The 12,161-nt window shown below is 37.0% G+C and overlaps 1 pseudogene; it reads right to left on the reverse strand.

Moving 5' to 3' along the window:
* Window positions 1–8,645: 8,645 nt before the first annotated feature.
* LOC126952367 (suppressor of cytokine signaling 5-like) lies at window positions 8,646–11,184 on the reverse strand (annotated as a pseudogene).
* Between the last annotated feature and the right edge of the window lie 977 nt (window positions 11,185–12,161).

The raw sequence follows: 12,161 nt of genomic DNA on the forward strand, positions 1-12,161 counted from the left end.
TTTAATCCTGGATTTAAAAAAAATGATGGTGTATAATTAATACTAATAGGAAGTCAAAAGGAAAATGAGGGATTTTCTTGTTTTATTTATCAATGGATTATACCAATTGTTAGAAAATTGGAAACTATGTTCTTAAATTCCAGGAAAGAGATCAAGACTAAAAGTACTAATTTTAGAGCTGGCCACACATTTAACAATAAATTTATCACATATATACTTTGTTTTGATAGTAAAAATAATTAGGAGATGGCAAAACTACAACTGTTTTTATGTGTCTTATAAGAAAAAATACTTACTTTTGAAGTAATTATGACCATTTAATCTCCTCATTTTATTATTATTATTATTATTTTGACACAGGGTCTCACTTTGTCACCCAGGCTGGAGTGCAGTGGCATGATCATGACTCACTACAACCTCAACCTCCTGGGCTCAAGTGATCCTCCCACCTCAGACTTCCAAGTAGCTGGGACTACAGGTGCCTGCCACCATGCCTGGCTAATTTTTTTTATTTTTTAAATTTTTTGTAGAGATAGGGTCTTGTCATGTTGCTCAGGCTGGTCTCGAACTCATAAGCACAAGTAATTGGCTCGCCTTGGCCTCCCAAAGTGCTGGAATTAGAGGCACAAGCCACTGTGCCTGGTCAATCTCCTTGATTTTAATTCTAATAAAATGAAATTCCACACTGAGGAGGCATATTGTATACAATTATTCAAGTTTAGCAAATATTCTTTCTTTAGTGTGCTAATTTAATTAAATCTAATTGGAACATTTGTTACCAGAGGACACGTAAAATTATTAGATAAAATGAATGAGCGTTTTCTTTTTTTATGTCTCAAGCAATGACCCTTAAGTACATGATGTATTGATAAACTTAACTACAACAGTGACCAAAAATAATGCTATGTGTTTTTGCAAATCTTCAATTTGAATCTGGTGCATGAGTAGTTCAGAGTCCTGGCCTAGGTTCAGATCCTGGTTTGTGAGGTTGAGCATTAGTGTCCTCATCTATAAAACAAGAGGAATAATAGACCTACCGTTTAGAACTTTCCTGGGGAATAGTTGAATACAGGTAAATTTCTTTAAGTAATATCTGATATGCAACAATAGTAGCTGACATTTATTGAGCACTAGTTATCTGCCAAGAACTATTTTTAGTAAGAAATTAAGAAACACTAGGTATTATTATTACCATCAATAACCTTTAGGCAAGCCTCACTTTATACCAGGAACATTTCCTTTTAAAATAACTATAAATTATCTGAAAGAGATGAACAAGTCAGTGCATAGTGCATATGCCTTTTTTTTTTTTTTTTTGGCTTTCTTATATTTCTTCAGATTTTAATCCATTTAATCTTTGGAATACTGCTACAGAATCAAAGTTGATATTTAAAGATGAATTTATTCTCCCCCAAAAGTTATAGAAGAGTAAACATTTCCCCCAAAGTGGTACAATGCACGTTTATAACTGGAGCAAAAAAAAAAAAAAAATACTTTCTTGGTATTTTAGGGACAAAAGTTGAAATAAGAACTTGTGAATTATAAATGCAGTTATGTGGTAAGAGTTGTGAATATTTGTTATTTGTTTTAATTGTGAGTCAATTGAATACTAATCAAATTCTACCATTTTTTTTTTCATAGTGGCTGTACCAATTTATATTCTTACCAAATGGTAAGTGCTCTAATCTTTCCATATCCTCGCTAATAGTTGTTATCTTTGTTTTCGATAATAGTCATCCTAATGGGGTAAAATAATATCTCATTGTGGTTTTGATCTTCATTTCTCTGATGATTAGTGACAGTAAGCACTTTTTTAGAGACCTGGTGGTGTCTAAGTATGATATGTCTTCTAAGAGATATTTGCAGCCCCTGTTCATTGCGGCATTATTCACAATAATCAAAATATGCAAACAACCCAAATGTTCCTTGACAGATGAATTAAGAATATGTGGTTTATACATAAAAAGAAATACCATTTTGCCTTAAAAAAGAGAAAATCTTGCTCTTTCCCACAATATGGACAAGCCTAGAAGACATCATACTAAGTGAAAAATCAGTCACAGAAAGAAAAATACTGTATGGTTTCACTTACCTGAGGTCTCTAACAGTCAAACTCACAGAAGCAAAGACTAGAACGGTGATTCCCAGATAATAGAATGTTGGAGAGGGAAATGGGCAATTGGTTTTCAATGGGTATAAAGTTTCTGTTGTACAAGATGAGTAAGTTCTAGAGATCTGCTATATAACAGCATTGTTATAATTAACAGTACAGTATCATACACTTTAAAATATATTAAGAGGATAGATTTCATGTTACATGTTTGCACCAAAAAACAAACACCTCAAAAGAACACAAGGACATTTCTGAAGGTGATGGATATGTTTCTTACTATAATTGTGGTGATGGTATCATGGATGCATGCATATGTCCACCCTCATCAAAATGTATATGTTGTGTACATTTTTCATGTATAAATTATATCTCAGTTAAGGTTAAAACCAACAAAATAACAATAAAAATATTACAGAGCAATTTAAATAAGAAAAAAATCACATCTATGATGTTCAATATAATCAAAACAAAGTTTTTAATATAAACGTAACCAAATAGTCATGCTTTAATATACACACAGAAGCAAATGCACTATGTTTATTATTCAGGTTCTCGTATCTTTGAATCTATGTGGACATCACTTTGACTTAGGAATGTAACTTATATTTTTAAAAGTTTAGTAGATTAACCAAAATTTAAAGAAAGAAATTTGATAAAATGCTTGAGGGAAAATATAGATCGTGTTCACAGTGACAAGACAAATTATAGTAGAGAGACCACGAATTCAAATGCCTCAAGAGGCCAAGAAATTAATATAAGTGTGTTAAAAAGCCTCGTGTAAATCAATGGGCAGGGGTGGGGTTTCAGGAAGGCATCTTGTACACCACACCTGAAAGTATTGTAGAAGCATTTTGAGCCAAGCAAACTACCTGTAGTTTGGCTATGTTTGTATGCACTGACTTGTAATGTGCTGCCACTTATTTTAAGGGATTTGACTTACACTAGCTTTAAATACCATTTTTTTAGCTTCACTGACCCACATCTGTTCGCTCATTTCTACTCCAGGACTGGAATAATAATTTATATCATTAAGTTATATTAGATGTTTGGAAGACAGTTAATAATTTGAATTAACACAAGGAACATATGTTGAATATAAACTATCTGTCATATACCATCTGCTGAACATGACATACAGGCAAACAATTTACGATAATTCGATATGACATATTATACCAGCTACCGGAAAAAGCTTCAGGTAGGCCTGAGGAGAAGCATGTTAATCCATCCTTTCCTCTTCTTATTTACTGGAATGATTTAACCTGGTTATGCGTGTATCTCTGTCACTTCTGTGCTTTTTATTTTGACAAATCATGAGTGACAGCTATGTCCTTAGCTCTGAGGGTTGGGGAGAGGGAAGTAATGAGGGGAAGAAAACAGCAAAAAGTCAAACAACAAACAAACGCTCTCTTGCTTATGAGAACCTCAGGGTATATGAAAGACACGACGTGACAAGGGCTCCGATAGAGCCACTGCTGCTGAGGGGAGTGAGGAGAAGCTTCACAGGTGAGGGGAGGTGGCGTGGGTTGTGGATTGCGCTAGCTCTCTCCACAGGATACAGAGGTCAGAGGAAATTCTAGATGTAGGCAGCTATAGAGGTCTGAAGATGGCTGAAACTGGAGTATACTTGTAAATGATGCCCCTACATCCTGCTTCCAAAAATCATGGTCAACAGCAAGATCAAATGACATGGTTCTTCCGGCAGGCAGAGGTTGCAGTGAGCAGAGGTCACGCTGCTGCACTCCAGCCTGGGCGACAGAGAGAGACTCCATCTCAAAAAATAAAATAAAATAACATAGTTCTTGTGTACTCATTCATTAAAAATAATTAAGTAAATCAATCCCTAACCAGTGGACAGTAAAAGAATGGGTTGATGGATGCTTTCTCTTTTCAATTATTAAATCTTTGCATTAAATGATTACTTTGCTTTCAGCCTCATGTCACAAGAATCTGTTTATCTCTTATTGCTGAAGATTTCACCCAGTGCTTATAACCAACAGCTATATCATGAATATTTTTGATGATGATGGTGTTAATCTACTGTAAAGCAGCCTGAAAAAAAAATTAATAAGAGAAAAATGATAATGTTTGAGATTCAGTACTCACTGAACACAATACATCCTAAATTGCCCTGGATTGTATAGGACTGTGCTGTAATGCAGCATAGGGAGCATGTTAAGTCATTTCGAATAACCTTAACTTCATCTCATTGCTTTATTATCTGTAACATCTTCATCATTCCACTCATACTGTTCTTTAAAATGCCTCTCTTACCTTTCCTATTCCATTGCTCCATACCTTATTTGTAAAACAAAGAAAGGAGTAATGTGTACTCTACAGGCTCTTGAAAATATTAAAATATACAATGTATGTAAATCACTTAGCACCATGAACTGGTAGGATCAATAGTTGTGTGATGATAGTGGTATGGGCTGTATCACTTAGCCCAGAACTATAGCAATGGCTTGCTGGTAGATCTCCCTACACCCAGATTCTTATTTATTTATTTATTTGAGACAGGGTCTCACTCTGTCCCCAAGTCTGGAGTGCAATGGCGTGATCTCGGTTCCCTGAAGCCTTGACAGCCTGGACTCAAGCAATCCTCCCACCTCACCTTCCTGAGTAGCTGGGATTACAGGTGCACACCACCATGCCCGGTTAATTTTTAAAAATTTTTTGTAGAGATGGGGTTTTACCATGTTTCCCAGGCTGGTCTCAAACTCCTGGGCTCAAGTAATCTCGGACTCCCAAAGTGCCAGGATTACAGGTGTGAGTCACCGCGTCTGGCAACTATATCCAGCCATTATCTCCTACTTCCTGTTCCTTAAAGGTCTGGAATCAGAATATCTTTGAGAACATCTGTTTGATGTATGACTTTTTTCCACAACAGAACCGATAAGAATAAGATCTTTCAGATCAGTAGTGCTGAATTTGCACTTTCTAAGTCACTCTATGCCGTGTTCAGTTTAATCAAATAGTTTTATATTTTTCTCTGTGAGCAAAATTCCTCCTTCTATGATTTATACTCACTGGTCCTAGATGTATCCTTTAGCCACAAAAAATAAACCTAATTTCTTTTACATATTTAGATTAAATTTAATTAAGTCTACTCTATCTTTTCTTCATAGATGATTAAAATCTTCAAGTGAATTCTATTTCCTCAAAGATAAATCCCAGATTTCTCTACCTACCATTGAGAGTTTTTTTTTCTTAACCTCAACTTACTTATTTTGCCTTGTTTGCTATTTTAATCTTTATAACATAAACCATAAGTTAGCCAACCTAGTCATCTTGCAATTCTTCTGTTGCCCTTCATTTACTCATACTCTTGCACATTGCTTCTGCTTTCCTTCAGCCAGCCAAACTCGTCTCTTCCCCTCTAGATTTTAAGAGTCTCATGGTTCTTTAATGCCATCTCTCCATAAAAAAATCACATCAGTTTCTATTAATCTTTCCCTCTCTGAACTTTTGTAGCAAACCATCCCCACCAGCAAACTTTACCCAATTCCAGTCTTTGGATGCTATCTGTTGGTTTCAGGACTCATGTTATTCTTCTCTTTCTATTATGTTTATATGCTTAATCACATCTGATATTTTTCTAATTCAGTTTTATGGTTATTAAAGTTAGAAGACAATTTATATGTAATTTTTCATGGTGTTACATTTTTATTTGTTGTCATCTTACCATTTCATATTTGTGAGCTTGGTTCCCCCAATAAGACAATAAGTTCTACAAGGCTTCAGTCTTGTATTCCTTTTGGGACTCAATAACACATCATATATTCTTTTCTAGGACACACTCAACAGTGATTTGATTGAAGACACCATATACTCATAATGGCTACTGCCTACTTGGCTCTATACTGGTTATTGTGAAGAAATATGAAGACAAGGCAGGAACATTCCATCAAACAACTTGTTGGGAATAGATTGTTCTTCCTAAGATGTTATTCTCTTATCAGAAAACGAGATCAAATTATTCTTCAAGGTGTTTAAGGATACAAGAGTTTGTTTAGTTCATTTTTTTAAAATCAAATGTGTATCTCTATCTAGTTATGATGTCAAATCAATAGTAATCTTGAAAGAAAATTTTAATTGCAGCTTCTATAAGGTCAAATGTCTGTGTCCTGGGACATCTTGTCAACACCTCATAGAAATCCTTTTCATTAGATATATATATATATCTAATAGAAATATATATATATATATATATTTCTATATATATATATATATATATATAGAGAGAGAGAGAGAGAGAGAGAGAGAGAGAGGTTCTGAAAACCCTTAGCACAATTCTAAGAACTGATTTAGCAAAGCCCATGTAAGTTGGCCATCTTATCTTGAATGTTTAGGTCAGTATAATATTTATTTCAAACCAGCAGTTAACAGTAATTTCTTGTTTTTCTTAAGAGGTTTATTTTCCAGATACATTATAAGCTCAAGAAAACAGACTCAACAATATAATTATGTCACAAAAACTTAATTGCACATAATGCTTTGAAGTAGGTTTGGATCAAGTTCTCAAACACTTTGGTATTTGATTTTCAGGGACTTTAATTAGAAACAATAGAAATTATTGCTTTAAAATGGACAAGTCCTTGGTTAAAGTTCTGCATTTGGGGCATTTGTTTTTGTTAAGATGGTCCCCAAACCAATTAATGGTGCTGATATATTACTAGTTTACAAGACTTCATTTACTCTACCTCTGATGTGGTGGGAGATTACAGATACTCATTACTATAATATGTCACTGGATAGTTTCAATCTTTCACTGATAAGCAGAGAAATCAATAGGTTTATTATTTCTCTGTCAGTTTTCTGTTATAACCTAAAATGTACAGTAATTTGCAGTAACCGTAGACACGGTTCCACAGTATATGTGATTATGATTGGTAAGCTGTAGAGCATTAAGTTTAGAGTTAGCTTATTCTGATAAGTCAGTATTAGACTGTACAGTAACTCTGCATTAACTATAGAAAGGTTGTAAGTTAATGCTTATTTAAAAACCCAAATCATTCAATTTATAAGAGAAACTGTTGCAAATGTATAAAACAGCAGATACACAAGGAGCACACTAAACATACTTTATTAGAACAAAAAAGTAGCCGTAACAAGATGCCGCAAGTAGAAACATACATAAGCAGTTAAAGGATTAGTGTTCTATAAAATAAAGGTTTTCTTTTTTGTAGCCTTGGCAATAGCCAAAGGGATGTAAAATAACATTCTGTAGCAGTAGGTAACGAAACTATGGAATACTCACCAGTGGTACGGAGCACATTAACAAAAAGACACAAGAATGAATTCAGCTACTTTAGTGCAAAATGTCTAGAACAGAACTGTAGATTCAGTTCAGTTACTAAGAAGCAAACACTAGAATTTAATAACTTCCAGAAGAGCTCACTCAAGTAATAGTACACATTATTTTAAGTGATAAAACAGTGCTAAGTAAAGTTATTTACAGATATGATCATTGTACAGTACCTTTTAAATCTGCAATTTAGGTTTCAGGTTTTCCATTAAGAATTAACTGCACCAAAATTCTATATATTATACTTAAGCAATTCAGCTATGAGCATTTATAAAAAAAGAGATAAATGCTGCCATCTGAATTATTAATTACAGTTCAACAATAATATCAACATCAGCAACTACTGTAGTTACTATTATCTGACTTGTTTGGGCATCTTCTAATCTCATGTACTTCATGGTTCACAAAATCATCCTGGGCATAGGAAAAGATCCAACTGTTATGTGACAAAAATTAGACTGCACATCAACTTTGAAAAATAATCACATGCAAGACTACATTGCAGCAGTTATTTCAAATACCTGTTTTAAGTTAAAGCACTCATTTAAAAAATTAATACCTAGGGCCTTTCAATAAAATTCTACTACTAACATTGTAAGTCTGAAATTTATGAGTGACTTAGAAAATCTGTATTACCTAACAGTACCTTTTGCAGAAGAGAAAAGGAGCCTGAATATAAACTATGTCAACACGTAAGTGAACTGCACTATGCCCTTGTGGACAGAAAATTGCATTTTTTTTTTCTAAAAGGAAAACATTCTTTTTTTTTTGACTTCCAAAGCTTGATTTATAGTAACTACAAACATCATTACTTTTGGAAGTTCAAAGAAAAACTCTCAGAAAAAATAATTTCAAACATTAGTCACACTGTTGAAATACTCATCCAATATTAATGATTTGTTCTTCAGTAAGATACAGAATTCTTCCTAGCAAATGCCCCAGAGGTGTCTCGCTCAAATACTACAACCGTTAAAAACCAAACTGTTAGATAAATCAGCGAAATGTTCTTGCAGTCTTACTGAACATCTGTAGCTCTATCTTCTGTTGTTCCAATAGGCACCATGTTCTTCTGAATAAGTAACAGCAGGTCGCATTTGACAGATGCTAACACTACGCTAACATACTGTATGAAAAATCTTAGCACTGCTATGTGTGCTTTCTATAGGTGTACCGTCTGATGCACATGAAAGCGGACCTAGTGTACACCCTTTGGGAAAGGAGAGTTTACTTTGCCTTGAGTGGTTCTCATTCTAACCAGCGAACTCTAACTTTTTCTTTATAACGATACTCTTTTAAAAAATCCTGTAACGTTGAGGGTAAAGGGAGCCCATCAATTCCATCATACTTAGTGCACCTGCCGATTACCGCGCCACGGATATACTTCAGGCTAAAAGTCCCATTGAGATATAGTAAGCAATGGTTCAAAAAACATGCACGAACTGGGATCTTTATAGTGTTCTAAAAGTCCCGTTACAGTGGAGGAGTGAAGTACACACGAATCATGGGCATCAGAACTAAAGTTGTGATTTCACTGCTCAATTTGGGTATGCGGGGATCCGTCGCCACCGCTAAGCTCAGAGAAAAGGTAGTCCTCTTGCGCAGAGTCCTTGAGCAAAAACGTGCTTTCAGGCCTCAGGTTTCACTTCAAGAAGGCCTTCTGCTTCATAACGGTCCATTACTCCCCAATAGTAGGGATTCCCCGTAATTTGAAGCAAATCAGGCACAAGACAGTGTATGTAATCAATCTGTGTGCGGACTTTCCAAGTTCCTTGTCTGCTAACACGAGCATGGCTGTCTCCAGATACCTAACGGTTCTTCTGCTTCCGTGACTGCAAACACAGGTTGGTTGTATCCTCTTCCGAGTTACAATTAGCTTGTGAAATTGCAGAACTATCCCCAGTTATTTCAGTCATTCCAGGAGCTAACTTTGGTCCCAGTTTACACGATGGATTATTTACCTGTGCGGTAGCTTCAAATGTATGTATTTGTGCATTGCGAGGGGATCAACTTCTTCTTCAGTATTAAGCCGCCTTCTCTCTCTAAGCCTATCTTCATCTTCTAGAAACCAAAGATGGATCAAATGTATCAAAAAATGTTGAATGTAGGAACTGTATGCTGTTTAATCAAATGCCATTTTGGGGCTAAATCTGAGTCAACAGGAAAGGGGCATTTCTCAAGCATTAATTCAGAAAGATGATTTTTTTTTTTCTTTTTTGAGACAGAATTTCGCTCTTGTTGGCCAGGCTGGAGTGCAATGGCGCGATCTCGGCCCACTGCAACCTCCGCCTCGTGGGTTTAAGCGTTTTTCCTGCCTCAGCCTCCCGAGTAGCTGGTATTACAGGCATGTGCCACCACGCCCTGCTAATTTTTCTATTTTTAGTAGAGACAGGGGTTTCACCATAGAAACGTGGTTTCACCATGTTGGCCAAGTTGGTCTCGCACTCCCAACCTCAAGTGATCCACCCACTGCAAGTGATCAAGCCTGAGATTACAGGCGTGAGCCACCACGCCTGGCCTGAATTTTTCTTTTTATTGGAAAGGAAAGGCTTTGAGTGCTTGCCGTAAGCTCTCATGGGAAAACACAAGCCCACAGTATCCTGCAACCTCTCTCTCAGAGGGCGACTTCCTACAGTTTTGCTGGAAGTACCGTCCATGTTGTGTACAGAACTTACGCCGTAGCGCCTCTTTCTACTTTGAAGTCCACTTCGAGTTCCACCAAACTTTTTTTTTTAATTAATTTTTTAATTATTATACCTTAAGTTCTAGGGTACATGTGCATAACGTGCAGGTTTGTTACATATGTATACTTGTGCCATGTTGCTGTGCTGCACCCATCAACTCGTCAGCACCCATCAACTCGTCATTTAGGTCAGGTATAACTCCCAATGCCATCCCTCCCCCCTAACCCCTCCCCATAATAGGCCCCAGTGTGTGATGTTCCCCTTCCAGAGTCTGAGTGATCTGATTGTTCAATTCCCACCTATGAGTGAGAACATGTGGTGTTTGGTTTTCGGTTCTTGCCATAGTTTGCTGAGAATGATGGTTTCCAGCTGCATCCATGTCCCTACAAAGGACACGAACTCATCCTTTTTTATGGCTGCATAATATTCCATGGTGTATATGTGCCACATTTTCTTAATCCAGTCTGTCACTGATGGACATTTGGGTTGATTCCAAGTCTTTGCTATTGTGAACAGTGCCTCAATGAACATACGTGTGCATGTGTCTTTATAGCAGCATGATTTATAATCCTTTGGGTATATACCCAGTAATGGGATGGCTGGGTCATATGGTACTTGTAGTTCTAGATCCTTGAGGAATCGCCATACTGTTTTCCATAATGGTTGAACTAGTTTCCAATGAACTCTGGGCCTTCGTAGAACAGGAACGTTTTTTCTTTCCACCCCATGGAGCATGTCCAGAGTAGGAATCTCTTCGGGCAAGCCTTTTTCCTGGGGTAACGCCAGACTCATTATCCTTTTCAAGGCTTATTTCAACAGTTTGAGGGATTTCAGTGGCACAATTTTGATTTCTCCTTGAAGAATTCTTTGAAGGGCTTAATCCCAGTTGCAAGGCAACATTTTCTCTTAAGGGACTGCTTTGTTGCTGAGGAGTTGAGTCTCTATGCTGATGTTTTTCTCTTTGACAGACAAACATCTGTTGGAGTTCATGTCCACATTTTCACTACGGCTTCCTCCCTCATGACGAAGAGATTCTGACACCTGTAGGTGAAGTTATTCCACATTTTTCCCACTTTATCCATCTATTATAAAGTCATTCGGGGCGCGCAGGCAGCCTCATCCAGGGCACCTGCGGCCAGGCAGGGCTGGTCCGGATGGCGCAGTTACCAGCAGGGCGAGTCCCCTAGCCCTCTGGTGCTTCCCGTCCCCTCCGACTGCCCAGCGAACGCAGCTTCACCAGCCTCACCAGCCTCACTTCCTCTGGATGGAGCCCGGGGACTCCACCTCCGCCAAATGCTCCCACCAGTCCCCACCCCGTTCCCCGACCGCCTCCAGCTCTTCCCTGGCTTCCCCTTTCCCTCCCCTGTTAACAGTTATTTCTGCAAACCAACTGGAAGGACAGTTTATCAGACCACGTCTCCTCTCCTCCCAACTTGTACCAGATTACAGATTATCTGCTGAATGGAAAATTATCTTTTATACTCCCCAGGGGAGTCGTTTTGGATAAAAAACCCTAAATTAGTTAATAAAGCAAAGTTTGATTTGGCAATTTCACCAAAGACTAACAACATTTACATGTGTAACTATTCAAACAAGGGAATGTTTAGATTGTTTCTATTTATTTATTAGTCTTTTAACGCTGATTTTGCCAAAAGTCAAAGATAGCTATTCACAGGTTTCATGGGCTGTTTTCCCTAAGTCAACATTCTGGGGCTTTGCCGCTGGAGAGCAACAGTGGTTGCAATGCAGAATGCCTTTGAGAACTGAGCATTTAGACAGCATCACTAAGTCATAACGTCTGCCTATAGCATTTATTTTTCTGAACATGCTAATGAAGGAACAAGATGCAAAGGTTTTGATTAACTGCAAATGGCATCCAAATTTTGGAAAAATTGGAAAATGCACTTACCAAAGGAAGTTCTGTTTTGAAGATGGTTTCCTTCAGTTAATGCAAGATGAGCTATTTATGTTGTAGAAATTTTGAAAGAAATATACTAGAATTAAAGAGATTAGAAAAAGGATTCTCCCCCAGTGAATTGAACTAAATTATGTTGGCATT

This window comes from Macaca thibetana, chromosome 4, assembly GCF_024542745.1.
Source record: "Macaca thibetana thibetana isolate TM-01 chromosome 4, ASM2454274v1, whole genome shotgun sequence".
In the NCBI taxonomy this organism is placed as follows: domain Eukaryota; kingdom Metazoa; phylum Chordata; class Mammalia; order Primates; family Cercopithecidae; genus Macaca; species Macaca thibetana.